General features: G+C 57.3%; 1 long non-coding RNA gene across 2 annotated transcripts; it reads right to left on the reverse strand.

The window, feature by feature from the left end:
* Positions 1 to 13049: 13049 nt before the first annotated feature.
* On the reverse strand, positions 13050 to 17959 carry LOC136794709 (uncharacterized). 2 transcript variants are annotated; one of them, XR_010841838.1, is made up of 4 exons: positions 17299 to 17959; positions 15265 to 17193; positions 13894 to 15089; positions 13050 to 13126 (listed from the first exon to the last, which is right to left on the reverse strand). It is a non-coding gene; the product is annotated as an uncharacterized lncRNA (long non-coding RNA). The 2 variants fall into 2 exon arrangements; XR_010841837.1 differs by lacking the exon at positions 13050 to 13126 and having other exon boundaries at positions 13649 to 15089.
* Between the last annotated feature and the right edge of the window lie 2534 nt (positions 17960 to 20493).

Genomic DNA, 20493 nt, shown 5'->3' on the forward strand with positions numbered 1-20493 from the left:
GATCTTGGACTTTATTTTTGCAGAGAGAAAAAGCGCCTATTTAAGTATGCTTTGTGTTTCTCCTACTCTTTTTTTTCTTTTTATTGTAGTGATTGCAGTGGTGTTTAGAGAGGAGCCAGCCACGTGAGGAAGGGCTGCTGCCCAGCGGAGGTGCCGGGCAGCCGGGGGCGAGGCAGGGCGCCCGGACCGCCGGGGCGCGCTGGGGGCGCAGCGCAGGAGGGCCCGGGGCTCCGATTCCAATCAGTTGTCAGACCTAGGAAGCCCGGCGCTCCGTTCTCCCGAGTCCCTCCGTGGGGTGAGGAATGGGTCTTGTGAAATCCTGAGCAAAAACAAAGGCAAACTCTATCTCCGAAAGGGACGTTTGGGTCACATTTCCTCTCTGGGGGCGGCCTCCAAAGTTCTCAAAATGAGAAGGCAGAAATGAAAACACTTCAACTTTTTTTTTCTTTTCTTCGCGGGGCGGGTGTCTTGAACCCCTCCTCTCCCCGCCCCTCTGGCTCTGTTCTCCTCCCCTCCTCCACCCGTCTTCCAGACTCGGGGGTGGCGCCCGACACCCCGACACTCTCGGACACTGTTTGGGGAAGGGGTGGGGGGCGGGCACAGCCGACTACATTTCCCATCATGCCCAGCACTGCGGTCCTCACTAAACAAAAAAGGAAGTCGATTCCTTCTCCTGGATCTCCGGCGGCCCCGAGGGAGGGAGGGGCCGGGACCGCCGACTGCGTTGGAGACTTTTCACTAAGTTCCTGGTCAGATGTGGTGTTTGTGTGTGTGCTTCTAAGTTGCACTGTCCTGGTTCAGCCTTCGGTTGCATTTCATGAAACCAGCATTGTTCGAGCCTGTGACAACCCCGTCCTGTGTCTTCAGGTCGATAGATCTTGTTTAATTTAAAGCCTTTTGTTGTAAAAAGGTGGGGTTGGTCTGCAGCCCCTCTGGTTCTCTATCATCAGCACCGTGTGAACTCCGAAACAAGTTGCCAACCCTTCCTTTCTTGGCCCTTCTCCCTCATTCCCCTGTATTTTTGTGCATACTGAATTGTATATCACCGGGTAAAACTGTTCAGATTTGTTTAAATTTATAATCTTAATAAAAAGTCGATTATAGAGGATGGCGGTGCCTTGTTTTCAGGTCGACCTGGAGGTGGAGGGGAGGATAGAGGGTGGTGAGGAGAGACCCCTACCCTCCGGCAAACCCCAGCTCTCCCGGGCCTGGGAGGGCAGGATCTGCCCACAACCGCAGGGCCGTGGGTGGGAGCGGAATGGGGGTGTGGTGCTGGTTGCTGGGGAAGAAGCCGGCGCTGCGCGCTTCCCGGGCCCCCCTCCCTAGAGGGGCCTGCCCCCCACGGGAACCGGCCGCCCCCAGGGTCTCCATCAGGAAGCCGAGCGAGCCTCCAGCACATTTCCTGACCTGCCAGGGGCGCAGGGCCTGATCGGCCTCACGTCTGAGCTCTCTTCGGCTGGGGAGAGCAGCCGGGGAACGCCGGGGGGCTTGCGGGCCACCCACACTCCCCGCCCTGCGCCTCCGCCCGCACGTCCGCACATCTCGGGCTGCAACTTGGGGAAGTTTTTTCCTTTTCCTTTTCTTTTTTTTAAGTTGAGTTTGTTATCACTGCTCGGTGCCACTTGGTGGTGTGCTGGCGGCGTCTCCCTCCCTCCTCGCGCCCCTCCCCTCTCCCTCTCCCCTCCCTCCCGCCCGCCTCTCTTCCCTCCCCAGTGGATGGAGGCAGGAAGGCTCCAGGCGCGCTCTCCCGGCTGACCACCTACGGAATGACCTCAGAGTGGGAGAATGTGCCAAGGCCCCGAGGAAGCTCGCGTCCTCCCCCCTGGAACCAAATTCACATCTGGAGCCGCGCCTCGGGCTCGGGGGCGCGCGGGTTGGTTCCAGCGTAAGAGGGGATAGGAAAGATTGAAGGGGGGGGGGGAGAAAGAAAAAAAAGAAAGAAAGAAAAAAAGCAAAGTGGCAGCTTGCTATTTGATAGTGCCTCTCTCTCTCCCCCTCTGTCTTTCCCCGCCTCCCCCCGTCCCTCCCTGGCGGGCTCCCCAGGGCCCTCTCGCTCTCTTTCTCAACCCCTGCGCTCCCCGAGCTTTGCTGCACGAGCCACCCCGCAGGACGACTCACGTCCCCGACCCCAGCCTTCACGCCTCCCGCAGCGAGAGGAGGGGCTGCCTCCGAGAGGCCCCGCACCCCAGTCTCCGAGAGGCGGACGCAAGCCAGTCCCAGGAGCCCGCTGGGCTTTGGGTCCCGGTGTCGCGCGAGGCGAAGTTCTCAGGGACACTCCAGAGCCCGGGGGGTCGCGAAGGGCCCGCGATGGGGATGGAGGAAGAGGGAGGCTATGGAGGCGTGGGTTACGGGGAGGAAAGGCACCTTCACCCCCCCCCAGGTTGTTTTCTCGGCCTCCCACGGGAAGAGTCTGGAGCTGCTGAGGAAGGGTAACGGCGTGTCGCCCTCCTCCCCATCCTCCCCCCCCACCCCAAGTCCGAGGAAGAGCTGTTTGATGCGCGGTTTTGATTCAATCCACCAAGCCAGTTGCCAGAGCTCCCCCTAGCGCTCTTCCAGGGTGCTGCAGCGGCAGCGGCTGGAAGTGGGCGAGGCACAGCCGGGGGCGCGGCGGGGCAGCCGGGGGCTGCTGGGCGCCCACCTGGGCCACAGCGCTGCGTCGGGATCTAGCCCTGGCTGGAGCGGGAACCGGGGGCTGCGTGCATCCCCACTCCAGGCCAGCGGGGAGGAGGGGGCACGTGGTCGGCCGCCTTTGTTGGGAAGGCGGACCTGGGCCTGGGAAGGGACCAGCCGTGGGGCTTGGGAACTCCCACCTGTCCTTACGGCAAAGGAGTGTGGGTGGTGGACTGCGAAATAAGGGCTCTGAACTCAACAGGACCCCGGACCGGGGTTCTCCTCCCCCTGCCAGGTTTTCTGAGCTTCAGCTGCGCTAAGAGACCTCAGGCGCACTGGGATCTGGTGAAACGGTGGGAAGGGGAAGGAAGGCGCCGGAAGCACCTGGAAGAGAGGTGCCCTTCCGCCCAATTATCTTTTCAGGGCCCAGGGACCTTGGGTAGCCACACAAAGGGTTAATGCCCTGAGCGCAATGCACAGCGACCCAAAACACAACGCCCTGGCCGCCTACCTCTCACACTAAGACACTCCACACGGAGTTGTAACACAAGCAGGGCTGATGTTACAGTACACGCCACACCGAAGGGCGCACCTGGCCGAACGCACTGTCCCCAACACAAGACGCTCTAAGGAGCGTCCTCGCTCCACTCAAGGCCACGCCCCCTCCCCGGAGGTCGGCACCCTCACAGCGTGTTCTCCCAGAACATCCTGAGAGAATAATACTCCCCAGCAGAGCGCAGCTGAAAGGCCGAGGGGAGGGGGGCCGTGGGGAGAATGCGGGCCACGAGGGTCTTGGGAAAGGGGGAAGGGGGCAGGCCGGCAGGCAAACCAGGAGTCCAGAGACCCAGGTCCATAGTCAAGACCTGCTCTTTGCAGGAAAAAGACCAAGCCAGACCCCACAAGAGCCCCCAGGCAGGACTTAGTGTGGGGGGCTACTTGAGGAGACAGGGAGATTGGAAGAGTCTAGGGGACTTAGGGAGTGATGAGACGGAGCTTTCAGAGAACAGCAGTTCTGGAAGCGAGAGCTCCAGCAAGCCCCTGGTCCCCCCAAGTTAACCAGCGCACGCGCGCACACACACACACACACACACACACACACACACACACACTTCCCTCAGCTCCTAGAATACCACAGGTCCTGCTGTCCTTGATACGTGGTGTAAAGCAGAGCCAGGCTTCAAGCTCTGCTCCCAGCAATGTGGAGCTGCGGGGATAACAGCTGAGAGCCTGGGAGAGCTGCAGGCTGCCCTCCAGAGAAGCCAGGGGCTGGGGATGCCCTGGACTCCCAGGAGGGTCACTGTGTAGGATACTGAGATCTGATATCTGAGATAGGATATCTACTATCGTGTGTGTGTGTGTGTGTGTGTGTGTGTGTGTGAGTCCGTGGGTGTCGCTCTGGTGCAGGGCATGTCTTTCTGCACCTCCATGCACGGGACACACATTTGCAGGGTGCCCACTTAGTGCCTGGCCAGTGCAAAGCACTGAGCTGAGTACTGAGAGAAAGAACAACAGATAAAAGGACAGCAAATCCCTCTGTATGTATTCACTCAGTTAATTTTCCCAGCTACTCTCAGAGATAGATACCATGAGCATCCTAGTTTTAGACATGAGAAATCTTGCCAGAAGTCAGATGACAAAGAAGTAGCCAGTCTTTCTGCTGGAGTTCACAGTCTTGTGGAGAAGAATGTATAACACATTACAATGCAAGCTGTCAAATGACCCTGATGTTGTCTAAACAGTAACATTGTTAAGTTCCAGCTGAACCTGAACTAGCAGGGTGGAGGGATGGAGAAACACACAGGACAGCGGTGTCTGTATCCCACCTCACTCAGGGCAGGGACTGACCTCTTCCTGCTATTTGTCAGGATCTTTATGGTAGGGAACAATGACTTGAACGGAACCAACTTGGGCAAAAGGTGGGATTTCTTGGTTCACGGCACTGAACTGTACAGTGGGCAGGGGTGCAGCTGGCTTCAGGTACAGTTGGATCCAGGGACAAATCTCCAGATGCTCCCTCTGCCTCCTGTGACTTTCTTCTCTGCGTTGAGCACGCCACTCTCCTACTGCAGATCCACTTCTCATGACAGCTGTTAAGAGGCAGCCCCTGGACTCCCATCCCATGGCTTTTCCACCCAAGAAGGACTGTCCTCTTCTCCTGTTTCCAACTCAGAAGGTCTCAGGGAAGGACCTTGTCCTGTCCCGAACCTGCAGCCAGGGTTGCACGGGGCTTGGTAGTACCTACTGGAAGCTCTTGGGCAGAGAAGGGACGCTCTTCTCAGAAAAGGGTGGTACAGGTGACAGACCGAAGATGTCCTCCAGAGAGAGGGGCTGCAAGCCAAGCAAAAGGAGGCATTTTCACGTGGGGCATGGGGAAACCCAGGACACAGGCATGGTTGCTTCAGGGCCTGGGTGATTAAGTACAGCCAACACAGCTCTGGAAAAGGAACACTCCCTTGCTCCTCAGCAGGATAATGAGGCTCCAGGGTCATCTGATTCTCCCCAGCGTTGCCCCTCAGGAATCACCAGGGGAGGGGAGCTGCAGGCCCCAGGACAGGGGCAGCAACAGAAGCCACCCTCGGGAAACTAGGGCAGTGGGTACCCACAAGGAGGCCAAAATGGAGGAATTTGGCTGGAGCTCATATGTGGCTCCCCCAGGCGCTCCCAGACCTAACTGAAAAGGCTTTGAGGGGAGGCCAAGGTGCTGGCCAGAGGGATGGAGAGGGACATGCTGAAATGAACATGCCCACCTGTACACCCCCAGCTGGCAGGGCCTAGGGACATCTGGGGTACAGGCAACACTATCGATTCACATGTGCAGATAAAACAGAACGGAATAGAAGCTGGAAAACGTTGAAACGGTTGAAAGGTGGAGGCCATATAGATGACCTTTGTTCTATCATATGCACGTTTCTATGTTTTCCAAGTTTTCTACGATGAGCGTGTATCAGTTTTCTATTTCGAAGAAAAACTTAACACGATATTTTGCAGAGAAAACTGGGATGTGACAGGATCATCACATCCCATGACAGCACATCGATGTGCTATGTCTGCTACAGAGCAGAGAGAGGGGAGCAGCGATCCACCCCTGAGAACAGAACACTCAACCGAAAAGCCGCGGCTCACCAGAAGTCAGCCTCCTGCCCTCCGTCTCTGTTAAGAGACTGTGAGACAAAAGGACAAACATCGAGGACACATCCTGGAGGGACCTTTGCTTGTTCTCACCTCTGACCCCTGTCCCAGCTCCGCCCCGTCCTTCCCATCAATCATCACAGAATGTTTTGCTCAGAGTTGCTAGATTACCTGGCCGGGTGGGTAGTAAGAGGCAAAAGTGCTTGGGAAACGTCTTCAGCAACTTCAGCGGAAAGTAAAGACGAAGTGGCAAAGCTCAGCAGAAAGGGCTCCGGACGGGGAGTCTGGAGGCCCACGGGCAGGTTCTGGCTCTGGGTCACAGGCTCGCCTTGGGGCCTGGGATGAGCTGCTTTCCTAGCAGGCCCAGATCCCCTCATCGGAAGACATAGAGCGGGAGGAAAGAAGTAAGGCCCTAACCCAGTCTTGATGCTCCAAAAGTAGAAAAAGGACCCATTGCTTCCAGACTTCTGATGATCTGAGGCTTGTGTCTAATCACAGGAAGAAAACTGCAGGTGGCAATACCAGACTCCACGTCTACCCATGAGCATGGCCAGCTGCCTATGTCACTGATTCATTCAAGAAATGCATCCATTCATCCATTCATTCAAATATATATTGAGTACCTATAGATGCCAGGCACTGTGCAAGGCACCAAGGACGCAGCATGAACGAGACAGCCAAGGGCCCTGCCCTTATGGGGCTTACATTCTAGTAGAGAGACAGACAACAAGCAAGGGAACCACTGAACAGTGAGATAAGGGTGGCGGGAAAATAAAATAGGGCTAGAGAAGACTGAGGAGCTGGTGGCACCACTTTAACTTTGATGATCAGAGGAGGCGATATATGAGCTGAGATCTAAATAGGTCAGTTGTGTGAGTCAGTGTAGGATAAGCTCTGCCGGGGTAACAAATTAATCCCCAGATCTCAGCCGTTTAGCACAACAGAGATTGATTTCTTGACCATGCAAAGTCCAACTAAATCGGACAACTCCCAGGATGGTTTCCCCCATGCGGTGACTCAGCGATTCAGGAGTTAGGTTATCCTGCAATGGAAGCGACTCTCCTTACTTATACTCGCAGCCCATTGGCTGAATTAGTCCCATGACCCCGCCTAACTGCGAGGGGTCTGGGAGGGTCAGTGCCCCTGGCAGCCTGGGAGGCAGATGGGTGGACCCTAGAACTCTCTACCATACCAGCTGGAAGGACAATGATGGAAAAGCGTTCCAGGCAGAAGGAACAGCAAGTGCAAAGAGTAAACACAGGAACTCACTGGCATGGTGGAAGTGGAAGAAGGCTCCCAAGAGGGAGAGGGCAACGGGGAGATAGGCAGGAGATGGGACCAAAAAGGAAGGCAGGGACGGGAGGGTTCAGTTACCACCCATGAAGGGACTTCACGCAGTGCCTGGCGCACAGCAAGCACTCCAGAAATGGTAGTGGGCCTTCCCTGGTGGCGCAGTGGTTGAGAATCCGCCTGCCGATGCAGGGGACGCGGGTTCGTGCCCCGGTGCGGGAGGATCCCACGTGCTGCGGAGCGGCTGGGCCCGTGAGCCATGGCCGCTGCGCCTGCGAGTCCGGAGCCTGTGCTCCGCAACGGGAGAGGCCACAACAGCGAGAGGCCCGCGTACCGCAAAAAAAAAAGAAAGAAAGAAATGGTAGTGATCCTTGGTGTTATAGGAACTTCCTTCTTTCCCCCAGGTCAGTGGGGTGGCGGGGGCGTGTGCCTGGTGGGGGTAGAGGTAGGGGATAAACCAGTAGAACAACAGTCTGGAGCAGCCGCCCCAACCAGTTTCGGCTGAGGCTCCAGGCCAAGCTGAGCTTTGTCCCTCTGTCCAATGGACTGAGCCCCAAGGACACACCCATCCAAAGGACCCTCAGCAAAGAGGGAGGGTGAGTGGGTGGACCTAGGGCTATATACAGGTTCCTTGTGCAACGTCCCCTCCCTGGAAGTTGTTAATATCAGATGAGTGAGCGTGGACCTGCAGGCAGAGGCCAGGCGCCAGAGGGCTTCCCAGGGCCACCTCCCCACAGGGCGCCTGTCCGAAGCCGGGGCTTGTCCTACCAAACTCCAGAGCCACACAGACCTGATTACAAACCGAGGTCTGCCACTTTCTAGGCATCGCTAGGCTCTTCACTTCCCCTTTCCAAGTCTCCAAACCCTATTCTGCACAATGAGGGTACTTGTGGGTACCCACCTGTGCAGTGAGCCTTCTACAGCACCACGCCTGGCACACAGTAGGTGCGCAATAAACAAGCGCTGCGATATCATCACTGGTCAGCTCTGCTCAGATAATACATTTTCCCTGCAAAATGCAGGACAGTTATTCTACTGACTCTCTCCTGCTGAACAAAATTGATGACCTAAGAAGGAAGAAGATGCACCTTTTTCCAGAGGGACCCTGTCAAGTTCTTTTCACTCTGGGGCTGGGGAAGGAGAGCAGAGGAAGTGTCCTGTAAACTCCGTTGGATTTTTGGTGTCTTTCCATAAATTTGCGATCGTGTTTTTTGTTTTGGGGTTTTTTTTTTTTTGCGGTACGCGGGCCTCTCACCGTTGGGGCCTCTCCCGTTGCGGAGCGCAGGCTCCGGACGCGCGGGCTCAGCGGCCACGGCTCACGGGCCCAGCCGCTCCGCGGCACGTGGGATCCTCCCGGACCGGGGCACGAAGCCGCGTCCCCTGCATCGGCAGGCGGACTCTCAACCACTGCGCCCCCAGGGAAGCCCTGCGGTCGTGTTTTCAAGGTGAATCTCCAACAAGGTGTCTGGGTATCTTCAAGGCCTGGCTACGCCTCACAGTCAATATTTACCCCGTGCGTGTTTAACAATTTCATTCAGGACACAGGCTTGGCGATGGAATGAATGAAGGGATGGATGCACGTATGAATGAATGGACTATTTGTCCTGTCCAGGGAGTGGGTTAAAGGAGAAACAGTGGGTGAGAGGTGATTCGCCTACCCTCCCCCAGTCAGCCCCTTCCCCACCCCCAACCCCCTGGGTCTCTCTAACTCCTCTCCAACCCCCGCTCTGCCCCCCCAGTCCAGTCATTTTCTGGCATTTGTCGAACGTTCCCACACAGCTTGCTCACTTTCCTCCCCTGGCTCCCAGCCACGCACCAAGCCACACACACGCATACATCCCCCACCCCAGGGTGGGACGTGAGGGTCTCCTTTGACACCCGCGTCGGCCAGCCTGAGGAACTCTGGAAGGCTGAGGAATAAAGCTACCCTTTGTTGGGACAAAGAACCGGAGGTCTAACACAGATAACGGACCTGGCCAAGAACAGAACGAGTCCATGTGGCGGCAGCGGGGTGGGGGGTGGGGGGCAGTCAGATCTCTGAGTGACCCACAGACATTTTGGATGGGCAGACAGTTCCAAAATTCTTTAAGCCAAGAAAGGAATCCAGGTCTCCAGATTCCCAGGCCTGGATCCTCACCTCGGCAGGTCCCACATTTATTCACACCTCAGAAACTCAACCAAAGCTGGCTTAAGCAAAGAAGAGCTTAACTGGCTCTGGAACTGGGAAGTCCATGGTGTTTTAGCTCCAGGCACAGCTGGACCCAGAGGCTCACATGACGTCAACAGGGCTCGCTCACTGTCTCTTGGCATTTCCTGTCTCTCCTTGGCCTCCTCTGAGGTTTTCTCTGGGGCGTGAGCAAGATGGCCACCAGCCAAGGCCAGCTTCACGGGCACATGGCCAGTACCCAGGGCCATGTGTTCAAAAGACTCCGTGACTGGGGTTTAACGCTCTGCTGTCTTAATGGGGCTTCACATTTATGCCGTCTTGAAATCCATAATCGTTTTGCCTTGGAATCTGTGTTTTGGAAGTGAAGTCTGATGGGACAATAGAGCATCCGTTGAGGGCTTAGAATTTCAACTCACATGCCATCCTGCCTCCCTGGGACGGGTCCTCTGGCCCCCACTCTGGCCCCCAGGCCTGCCTGGCCTCCCTCCTCCGCGTGACCACTACTGCCCTCTACCCTGGGCACAGGCTTAGGGAGGGTTGGGGGTCAGGCTACGTGCCCAGCAGCATTGCAGGGCGTGGTGGCCGCCCTCGTTGCCCTGGGTCGGCCAACCAGAGACCATGTGCAGGAGGGGGCGAGCCTCTTACCTACCCTCTCTCTGGGTACTGACATCCTTGGGAGTTACCCCTCTGTTGGAGGTTGAGGCGGGGCTTGTGGGAATGGGAGGTGCCTAGGTCCCAGCCCGGGGCCAGGACTCAGGACATTAGTCTGGTGGTTGATGGAAGGGGTAATTCAGCAACCGTCAGGCCCAAGGGAGGGAGGGAACATGCACGTGGGCATGCAGGGCAGGATGGAGGGGTGCCTGGGAGGTTCTGGAATATCCCCTCAGCCAGCTGCTCCTCCTATAACCTTCCCGAGTCTGGTTGCTGCTTGTCTTTTCTGCCCAGTTCAAGGCACCCTCAGGGACAAGCCACAAAATACAAATCGTGTAATTCGTGTGACACGAATTAAATACCTTAATATTTGCATTTTAAACTATGGTATTGCACAATATAGAGATGAATGGTAAAATTCATGTTAATCATTTAAAATGTTTATTTTTCCTTACTTAGAATGACATTAAATAGCAAACAAAAAACACCATGACAAGTTGAGAGCCTGCGGAAGGAAGGAAACACGTTCTAGGCACCATTAGTGGCACATTTTCCTGCTTTTTGAGCAGGGGGCCCTGCATTTCCATTTCGCACCGGGCCCACAATTACACAGCTGGCCCTGCCACTAGCATCCGCGGGATAACATTTTCCCACCTTAGCAACCCTGGCAGAAGGGGCATCTTTCCCACAGCTCCAACAGGAAGTATCAGGGATGCCACTCTTTGGCACGGCTTGGGTCATGTGCTCAATCCCTGAACTAGTCTTAGCAGATGGGGAGGCAGGAGTCCTCTGATTGGCCAGGTCTGGTCATGTGTCCATCCTTAAGACTAGGGGATTGGTCAGCCCACTTCAGCCCCTTTTGATGGGTTCTCCATAGGGAAGGGAGATTCTCTTCCCAGAAGAATGAGGGCTGCGCAGCCACCAACCCCTGATATCCTTCCTTGACACACCCCTCATGCTTAGTGTAAAAAACAAAAAAACAGAAGTATCAGCTGGGCAGAGAGCAATTTAGTTCTATTCTCCTGGCTCATATCTCCCCAGTCTCCTTTGCGGGGCCCTCCTCCCCTTCCTCTAAATGCGGGGAGACTCTGGGCTCAGACCTTGGTCGCCTTCTCCTTTCCTGTCACCTCCTCCCAGCAAAACTCATGCAGACCCATCAACTTGCTGACAACTCCATCTCCATCTGGGACCTCTATGCTGAATGCAGTTCAGGGGTCCCAGACCTGCATGACCTGTCCTCTCGGGGTACCAGCATCTCAGAGCTCACCTGTCTGAACCCAAACCCCCTGAGAACGATCCCTAACCCCTGCTTCCTCCCCACCCCCAGTTTTTCCCATTCCATCGATGGCACCATCATCCAGTAAGCTGCACAGACCAAAAACCTCAGAACATCTGGGCTCCTTCTTTCCTCAGAAACCCAAATCCAGTCCATCAGCAAATCCTGGCAGCTCCCCCTCAGAAGAGATTCACAGCCCGTCCTCTTCTCACCACAATTGCTTTTGCTCTCCTGGTCCAGACACACCATCGTTCACCTGGATCACCGCACTAACCTGCTAACTGGGCTTCCTAGTTTTTGTTTTTATTATTTATTTCTATTTATGTATTTTCGCTGCGCCAGGTCTTCGTTGTGGCGCACAGGATCTTCGTTGCGGCAGGCGGGATCTTAGTTCCCCGACCAGGGATCGAACCTGGACCCCCTGCATTGGGAGCATGGAGCCTTACCCACTGGACCACCAGGGAAGTCCCTAGGCTTCCTAGTTTTGCTCTCACTCTCCTACCGTCCACTCCACTCTCCTTCTCCCCATCCTCTGACATTTGAAACTGTTTATGGCAGGTCACAGTCCACCCCAACTCAAAGCTTCCCAGTAGTGGGACTTCCCTGGCGGTGCCGTGGTTAAGGCCATGTTTCCACTGCAGGGGGCACGGGTTCGCTCCCTGTTCGGGGAACTAAAATCCTGCATTCCGTGTGGTGTGGCAAAAAAACAAAAACAAAACTTCCCAGTACTGTAAATGTTTAAAACCAGTTGGGGGTTGGGGGGCAGAGGTCGTCTGTAGAACCTGCCGACCCCTGTGGTACAAATACTCCCCACCTTGGCAATTCCAAGCTACCGATGTGACATCACCGAACGCACAGTGGGAAAGAGACTGCACGACCAGCTCTCGCAAGCCTGCTGGCGGGACTGCAGCGCACCACGGCTGCCGGCCTGCTCGGAACAAAGTACAAAGTCCTTCTAGGGCCCACACGGCGGCTCTGCACCGCCCAGCCTGGCTGCCTTTCCACTCATCCCCCGCCTCCCCATCACTCACTGCCCTCCAGCCTCCGCCTTGTCCTTCTACCGGCCAAGGCTGTTCCCACCTCAGGGGCTTAGCACGTGCTGCTCCCTCTGCGGGCCTGTTCTCACAGCTCTTTCCGTGGCTGACTCTTGCTCACATGTCACCCTGACTACCTCTCTAAGATAATACCCCTCTATCGCACTCTCCCTTATTTTTTTCTCAACTTTTTTTTTTTTTTTTTTTGCGGTACGCGGGCCTCTCACTGTTGTGGCCTCTCCCATTGCGGAGCACAGGCTCCGGACGCGCAGGCTCAGCGGCCATGGCTCACGGGCCCAGCCGCTCCGTGGCACGTGGGATCCTCCCGGACCGGGGCACGAACCCGTGTCCCCTGCATCGGCAGGCGGATTCTCAACCACTGCGCCATCAGGGAAGCCCCCTTATTTTTTTCATAGCCTTTATCACTGCCTGATGTTTTACTCTAGGTTTATTTGTCCATTTGTCCCTCTTCCCCACTACACTGTAGACTCCACAAGGGCAGGAAGTCATCACCCTACTGCTCTGCCCCCAGCTCCTGGACACAGTAGGTGCTCAATAAACTTCTTTTTTTAAAAAAAATTATTTTATTTATTTGTTTTTGGCTGCACCGGGTCTTTGTTGCTGTGCACAGGCTTTCTCTAGTTGCGGCGAGCGGGGACTATTCTTTGTTGTGATGAGCGGGCTTCTCATTGCGGTGGCTTCTCTTGTTGCGGAGCACGGGCTCCAGGCTTCAGTAGTTGTGGCCCGTGAGCTCAGTAGTTGTGGCTCGCGGGCTCCAGAGTGCAGGCTCAGTAGCTGTGGCGCACGGGCTTAGTTGCTCTGAGGCATGTTGGGATCTTCCCGGACCAGGGCTCGAACCCATGTCCCCTGCATTGGCAGGTGGATTCTTAACCACTGCGCCACCAGGGAAGCCCCGCTCAATAAACTTCTGTTGACTGAATGGACCCACTTCTCTGGGTCAGGGAGGCACTGGAAAGATGGTATGAATAAGTGCTGGCCCCCATCAACGAAGCAGAGGAGACCCAAGGGGGAGGCCTCAGATGCGGAAAGGAGGCCAGCAAGGGGGCTCAACTGTTTCAGGGAGGGCCCTGAGTGCCAGGATGAACACTTGGACCTTCCCCTCCTATGTCAGGGGGCATCTGTACGTTATCCAAAGCAGGACCACTCCCGCTCCATCTCTGTCCTTGCTGCTCTGCTTCTCCACCCTTGGGGAGCTCCCACAGACTCAGCCTACCCAGGTTCACATGGTCTATCCTGCGTCCATCAAGAGTGCTGCCCAGGGCTTCCCCACTGGCGCAGTGGTTGAGAGTCCGCCTGCCGATGCAGGGGACGCGGGTTCGTGCCCTGGTCCGGGAGGATCCCACGTGCCGCGGAGCGGCTGGGCCCGTGAGCCGTGGCCGCTGCGCCTGTGCATCCGGAGCCTGTGCTCCGCAACGGGAGAGGCCACAGCAGTGAGAGGCCCGCGTACCGCAAAAAAAAAAAAAAAGAGTGCTGCCCTGCGGTTCTCTGAGTGAACCACAGAACGGTGACTCCTCAGAGCTCGGGACCCTGGGAACCTGTCCCGCCGGCCTGACCCTCCGTGGCGCCACAGAGCTCCTGCGCTGGACCCGGGGGAAGGGCAACTCGGCCCCCGAGGCCCCCGTCCGGCACACGCAGTCCAGCTTTTTCTAGAACAAGTCCAGGGACAGGGAGCTGTATGCATTCATTCACTCCACAAGGAGTTACTGGGCACCTACATGCGTGAGGCGGCCGCTGTTCCAGGCACTGGCGATTCAGGGGTGACCAGGTTATCCCGCGGCCTGCCCCCACCGAGCTCACAATCTACGGAGAGAGGAGAGGGTCACCAAGCGAACGAGTCAGCAGACAACAGAATCGCAGATCATGATGAGAGTCAGGAAGACGACGACCGCAGGGGCCTACGTCAGGCCGGAGAACAGCGGGCGTGGGCGAGGCTCCCTCTCAACTCAGAGAAGGCAGGGAGGGCCCCCGGGAGGTGGCAGCATCTGAGCTGAGCCCGAAACAACCAGACAGAGCCACTGCTCCCCCTGGGGCCCGGGCAGTCCAAGCAGAGGGCACAGCAGGTTCCCGGGAGAGGGAACTCCTGGGGCAGGAGTGAGCTTGGCACCTTAGACAGCCAGGGAGGGAGCTCAGCAAGCGGGAGGAGAGTGGAGAGGGTCACAGGGGTCAGATCACGTAGTGGGTTTTTCCGTCGGCGGTGAGAAGCGATGGGACACCCCTTTGATTGGCTCAGCGTGAAATGTGGGTTCAGAGGGCAGAGTGGAGTCAGGAGACCAGAGAGGAGGCTGCCACAGGGGTCCAATGAGAGCTGACAGTGGCTGAGACCAAGGTGGCCACGGGGCAGTTCAGGGAGAAGTGGACAGGTTGAGGTTATACGTCGGATGGACCCAATGAGACCTGCTCATGGGCTGGATTGGGGGAATGGAAGACAGGCTGATGCCTGAGTTGGGGGCCAGATGGGTGCTGTCCACGGGGAGGGGCTGCCTGGGTCTGAGGGGAGAGCCAGGGGCCACGGGCCGTAAGCAGTTTCCACTGCTGCAGAGACGTCTTCCTCCCGCGCAGCTGGAAGTGCCTCGTCCTGCTGACCAACGGAGGAGCCGTATCAGACAAGCCTGGTTCCACCCTGACTCCACAGGAGGAGCTAGAAAGCTTGGGCCGTCACTAAAATCCTCCAAGTCCCAGTTTCATTGTCCCTAAAATGTGAAAGCGATGCCAATTTCCTGGCTCGCTGTGGGGACTCCGCGAAGGCACATGTAAAGCACATCTTGCGGGCTGACACATGGCTATCTGCCAGAATTGTCATTACCGGCCTTGCTATCCTGCTTCTTTGTCTTTGTGTGAACCAGCCCTGCCTCCAGAAACGGGGCTCTGGGAGAAGGTGCCTCTCAGACAGGGCCAGTCCTGGAGAGATGGGCTGTGAAAAGCAGGAAGAGGAGGAGGGCTCTCAGGTCACCTGAGTGGAGACAGCACAGGGTAGCCAGGGCCACCCCGAGGCTTCAGTTCGGGCCCCGGGGAGAGGCTAGAGGAGCATGAGCTTTGACAGGAAAGAGACCCAACACCTCCCCTGTCCAGCCAGTGCCTTGACCCACCTGAGCCTCGGTTTCCTCCTCTGAGAAATGGGTACATAGTCGGCCCATGGTGAGGATGAGGTGAGACATGCTTTTAGGCACTTTCACCCAGGCTCAGACATACAGGCTGAGCTCAGGAGCCACCAGCTCCAGGGTCCGTGGGGACACCTCCAGCGGTCAGGGTGCATGTGGCTTCTGGGGCCTGGAGCAGCAGTGGCAAATGAGGAAATGGGGGGCCAGGAACGTGCATAGAGTGGGGCGGGAGCAGCCCCTAGAGGAGCTCGTTCATCCAGGAGGACTCACCAGGCCAGTGTGTTCCAGGCTGGAGGTCAGGCCTGGGTCGGCAGCCAGCAGTGGGACAGTCACGCCCTAGCTGCACCTCAGAGCCTTTCCAGGGGTTCTCGCTGCCAGGGGCGCTGGTCCCACTCGCAGGGAAGCCTCCCCACTCCCCTCCCATCATCTACGGTGCCCATCACCCCCCTCAGGCCCTCTTGTATCATCCTGAAACCTCTATGAGGAACTAAAAGCCATAAGGTAGCTCAAGGGTTAGAATGTCCGTGTTGGGGCTCGATGGTCTGGGTGTGAATACTTCTTACCCGGGAAATCCTGAGCCCTGTGCCTCGGTCACCACACACCCATCCCACAGGGGGACTTGTGAGGATCAAACAAGATAGTGCTGAGAGGTCCCCCTCCAATGGATCGTGCAATAACCCCTGTAAGGCCATGTTTGTTTATCCCCAATTTATACATGAGGATACTGAGGCTCAGACAGGTTAAGTAACTGGCTCAAGGTCACACAGCTGCAAGTACAAGAGCTGAGTCCTGAGCCCACGCTCAGCTTGACCACTGCACTCCCCACCCCTTGCAGAAGTTAGGGAGCCAGGTCCAGAAGGGTCTGCTCAGGGAGCAGACCATCCTGAATGTCTGCAGGTGGAGGTCTGGGCAGTCTGGTCCACCTGCGGCCCCCCCGCCCAGGGCTGGACTCTAGTTATCTGGGGACGAAGTGCCTGCACTCTGCTTGCCTTTGCGCTATCCCTTCTGCAAAGCCCCAATCTAGTCCCAAGCAAATAAGGAGGGGAAAGGGGTGTGTCCACACGCAAGAGGTCTGTCTAGAGGTCAGCAAAAATCCAGCTGGAGAGGGTGCCAAGTGTTCTGGAGCAGTGGCGGCGAATTGAGACCAGCCAGGGACACAGCCGGATGCCCCGTGGGAGGGGTTGCACCTCCCGCTTCTTTCTGCATGTGGGGAGTCGACTTCTGTGCCGGGCACTGTTGACACGCTACCTCGGCGTCACGGCTCTGGACTGCCATCCACACACACAAAGAAGAGAACTGAGAGGTTCAGAGAGGTGAAGGGCCTTGTTCAAGTCATCACACAGGCCTGCCTGGCTCCCGGGTCCTCTCCACTGTCACATTCCCTAGAGAGCCTGCGCCGTTCCCAGCTTCCCTGGAGCTGGACATGGTGCCTTCAACGGGGCCCGTGCTCAGTGGGGGATGGGGCTTCGGGGCTCTGCCCCTTTGTTGGGACTCAGGAAACCAGCCTCTGCGGTACTGAAAGTGTTGAGAAAAATGGAACCATCCATCCCATTTGTCCCTTGGTTTATAACCACGACCACGTCCACCGCCAATCCACGTCACAGGCAGGAGAAAGTGCACCTCCCCTCTGGGATTGGTTTCTGGACCCAACTCTTGTCTGCTGGGATCCTGCAGGTGCCCAGCAAGGAGCCACTGACTCACCTCAACTTTCCGCATCCAAAGGCTCCGAGAGGAATCCCAGCTACCTCGCGGGGTCCAGCCTGCAGGAGCCCTCATCACAGGTCCCCCAGTAGCTCTCCTCCCTCGCAGGAAGACTGCTAGAACTCACGTCCTGCCTCCTGATATATCTGAGCAAGTCTCCCCTCCTGCTTCTCTCCCTCCTGCCTCTCTGCCAGAGGTACACCAGACTCCAGCGCTCTTGAAGGGAAAATTTTTTTTTTAATTTTAAAAAAATGATATGTGGACACTATAGAAAGATTTAAAAATCAAATGTGAAAAACAACAAGCAAAGTTAAAACTTACCCACAATCCTTTGCTTTTTCTTTTGCGGTTCAGTAATGTTAAACATTTTCATAACCATCTTTTGGAGGCAGAAAAAGCACTACGGATTTCACCAAAACCCTCACATCCCCACCACCCAGGGATAAGCACATTACTATCTAGAGAAACAGCCTTCTGGTCCTTTGTCCGTGTAGATGGACAAAGAGAGAGACGGAGCGATCAAAAATGTAGATTTTTTCAATTCCTTACAAAAAGCGGGTGTACTTCACCCATAGTTGTTACAGCTGCCTTCCCTGCTTCACAACTGGTCATAAGCATCCTCCAAAAGAATAAATGGATAAGCACATCATCTGATGGCCCATTGTACGGTTTCTCCATCTGGTCTCCAACAATCCCCCGCTGCTGGACACACAGGGGCTGTCCAGTGTTCCGCAGGGAGAAGTCATGCTGGAACAGGCTCCAGGAGGAGTGCCGGGGAGCAGGGGGAGTTGTCTGTCTTGCCCACGGCAGCACCCCAGCGCCTGGCACAGGGCTTGGAGCACAGTGGGCTCCAGTGACGTTTGCTGGATGAATGAACCAATGCGAGCCAGCCTCTCCAGCACCCCCTTCCCCCGTGGCTCTGGTCCTCAGCCTGCCGTTGCTCTCAGGTTCCCCAGCGCTGCCCACTGCACTTCCACCGCTGTCCCCGTGGCCTCAGGGGGACCCCTCGGGGTCCCCCGCGCACCCAGCTCCTGTGCTGGCCGGCTGGCCTCAGAACAGCAGTGGACAGGCTGAGCACCCCCTCTGCCTCAGCAGCGTCTCCCTGCCTCCAGGCCGGGTGCCCAGCCTCCTCTCCTCCCTCCCGATTCTCCTGGGCAGTGCCCCTAACTCCATCACAGCCATTCACAGATACGCCCCCAGCACCCTTGGAGGGACAGCGGGGAGACCAGAGGGACGTGGCAGGGAGCAGTGACAGTGGGCGCTGAGCGATGGGGGGAGGGCCTCAGCCCCCACCAAGGAACCCCAAGGAAAGGGAAGCTGTGTCTGCAGAGCAAGCAGCCCCCTACCACCCCATCTTCCAACTAGATGGCTGCCCCCCCCATTCTCCCCAAAGATCCTGGAGCAGCTGCACAGACACACGGAGTGCCCAGAGCTGGGTGTGCCCAGCGCTCAGAGCAGGGACAGGAGGGCGGCCACGCAAGCACATTCAGTATACCTGCCCTGGTCTAGGGGGCCAGGTGAGGCCTCTCAGAAGAAGTGAGGCCTCAGCTGAGCCTTGAAGAGGGGCCAGGGGCTCCCAGGGGGGAAAAGGGTTCTGGGGAAGGGGCCAAATCCGAACTATTCAGTGGCCTGGAGAGTCTGAGGAACAGAGAGGAGGCCAGGGCCTCTGGAGCTCAGAGAGCAGGGGGTGGGAAGGCAGCCTCAGGCTGCAGCACTGGCAGGGCAGCGGAGGTGCGGGGCGGGGAGGGGTGTGGACTTGGGGCGGGTAGTCCTGGAAGTCCCTGCAGCCTCGGGCTCCCCCTCCGCACTGGGGACTGGGTCTCAGCAGCCCTGCCAGCCTCCCAATCAGCCAGGTCTAACATGTCTACCTGACAGAGCTCTTCAAAACTCAGAACCCCTTCCCACCCAGATGTCTTCCTTCCCCTGGGGTCCTCCTTGGCACAGAGGGGGTGTCCCCAGGGCCATCAAGAACCTCACACTCTCCCTCGGCACCAAATGCCACCCCAATCTTCCTGTTCCACGCCCAAGGACTCTCTCTACCCTTCACAGGTCCTTTAACATCTCCTACCTGGGCACAGGCACCAGCACAGCTTCCAACTCAGCACCAAGAAAACTGCCCTGAGCTTCCAAAATCGCAACTGGGCAATCTAGCATTCACTCTCCCTCTCTCTCCCTCTCTCTCCCTCTCCCACTCTCTCCCTCTGTCTCTCCCTCCCACACTCTCTCCCTCTCTCCCTACCTCTCCCTCTCCCCCCCCCTCTCCCTCTCTCTCTCTCTCTCTCCCCCTTCCTCTCTCACTCTCTCCCTCTTTCCCTCTCTCTCTCCCTCCCTCTCTCTCTCCCTCCCTCACTCTCTCCCTCTCTTTCCCTCTCTCTCTCCCTCCCTCTCTCCCTCTCCCTCCCTCTCTCTCTCCCTCTCTCTCTCCCTCACTCTCTCCCTCTTTCTCTCTCCCTCTCCTTCCCTCTCTCTCTCCCTCCCTCTCCCTCTCTCTCCCTCTCTCTCCCTCCCTCTCTCTCCCTCTCTCTCTCCCTCTCTCTCCCTCACTCTCTCCCTCTCTCTCTCTCCCTCTCTCTCCCTCTCTCTCCCTCTCTCTCCCTCTCTCTCTCTCTCCCTCTCTCTCCCTCTATCTCCCTGTCCCTTTCTCCCTCCCTCTCTCTCTCTCCCTCTCTCTCCCTCTATCTCCTTCCCTCTCTCTCCCTCTCTCTCCCTCTCTCCCTCCCTCTCTCCCCCCTCCCTCTCCCTCTCTCCCTCCCTCTCTCTCCCTCCCTCTCTCTCCCTCCCTCTCTCCCCCCTCTCTCCCTCTCTCCCTCTCTCTCTCTCTCCCTCTCTCTCCCTCCCTCTCTCCCTCTCCCTCTCTCTCTCTCTCTCCCTCTCTCTCTCCCTCACTCTCTCCCTCACTCTCTCCCTCTCTCCCTCTCTCTCTCCCTCCCTCTCCCCCTCCCTCTCTCTCCCTCACTCTCTCCCCCCCCTCCCTCTCTCTCTCTCTCTCTCACTCTCACTCTCACTCTCCCCCCGCCCACACACACACAAAGCGGCCAGTTAAACGCCCCCCCTGGTCACTTCTTCGACGTTTACCGCTGCCCGCTGTGTGCCAGTCTCTGCTTGCACTGGGATCCAGCAGTGAGCTGGTCCGTGTCCTCCTGTGGTTCATCTTCTAGTGGAGAAAAGCCATCAAACACACCCATTCGCAGATCACGGGATGCAGTCGTGTGGCCTGTCTGGGGGGGGCTGCGGAGAGGGCTCTGGGAGTCTCGCAGAGGCGGCCCAGAGCCCTTCATGGCCGGCGGCCGCCCTGCAGCGCTGCCTCTTGTGGCCCAACATTGGCATCTCTGCTCACAGCGCGCCCCCGCCAGAAAGCCCCCCCCCCCCCCGTGCCCACATTCCAGGCCCTGCTAGAATGTCACCTCCTCCACAGAGCCTTCCCCCCCCACCCCACCCCCCGCTCCCCCAGAGTCCCTCATACCCCCTCCCCCGCGGCCGGCCCGCTGGCTCTTATTCCTCCCACTAAGTCAGAAG

This window comes from Kogia breviceps, chromosome 8, assembly GCF_026419965.1.
Source record: "Kogia breviceps isolate mKogBre1 chromosome 8, mKogBre1 haplotype 1, whole genome shotgun sequence".
NCBI lineage: Eukaryota > Metazoa > Chordata > Mammalia > Artiodactyla > Physeteridae > Kogia > Kogia breviceps.